Source organism: Schistocerca nitens, chromosome 6 (genome assembly GCF_023898315.1).
Source record: "Schistocerca nitens isolate TAMUIC-IGC-003100 chromosome 6, iqSchNite1.1, whole genome shotgun sequence".
Lineage (NCBI taxonomy): Eukaryota > Metazoa > Arthropoda > Insecta > Orthoptera > Acrididae > Schistocerca > Schistocerca nitens.
The window spans coordinates 619,442,329-619,442,906 of NC_064619.1; the positions used below are offsets into that span (position 1 = coordinate 619,442,329).

General features: G+C 55.0%; 1 pseudogene; it reads right to left on the minus strand.

Annotated features, from left to right (window-relative positions):
- Positions 1-260: 260 nt before the first annotated feature.
- Positions 261-378, minus strand: LOC126263821 (5S ribosomal RNA; annotated as a pseudogene).
- Between the last annotated feature and the right edge of the window lie 200 nt (positions 379-578).

Consider the following 578-nt stretch of genomic DNA (forward strand, 5'->3'; position numbering starts at 1 on the left):
TGGAAAATTTGAGCGGAATGGTTTGACCACCCAGGTCGCCCGACATGATTCCCATTGAACATCTCCGTCTTCAGGCCACAAGTGGCCCATCGGGACCATCCGACCGCCGTGTCATCCTCAGTTGAGGATGCGGATAGGAGGGGCGTGTGGTCAGCACACCGCTCTCCCGGTCGTTATGATGGTTTTCTTTGACCGGAGCCGCTACTATTCGGTCGAGTAGCTCCTCAATTGGCATAACGGGCTGAGTGCACCCCGAAAAATGGCAACAGCACATGGCGGCCCGGATGGTCACCCATCCAACTGCCGGCCACGCCCGACAGCGCTTAACTTTGGTGATCGGACGGGAACCGGTGTATCCACTGCGGCAAGGCCGTTGCCCCCATTGAACATGCATGGGACATAATGGAGAGGTCAGAATCCTGCACCGGCAACACTTTCGCAGTTACGGATGGCTGAAGAGCCACCATGGCTCAGTGTTTCTGCAGGGGCTTCAAATGGTTCAAATGGCTCTGAGCACTATGGGACTTAACTTCTGAGGTCATCAGTCCCCTAGAACCTAGAAATACTTAAACCTAACC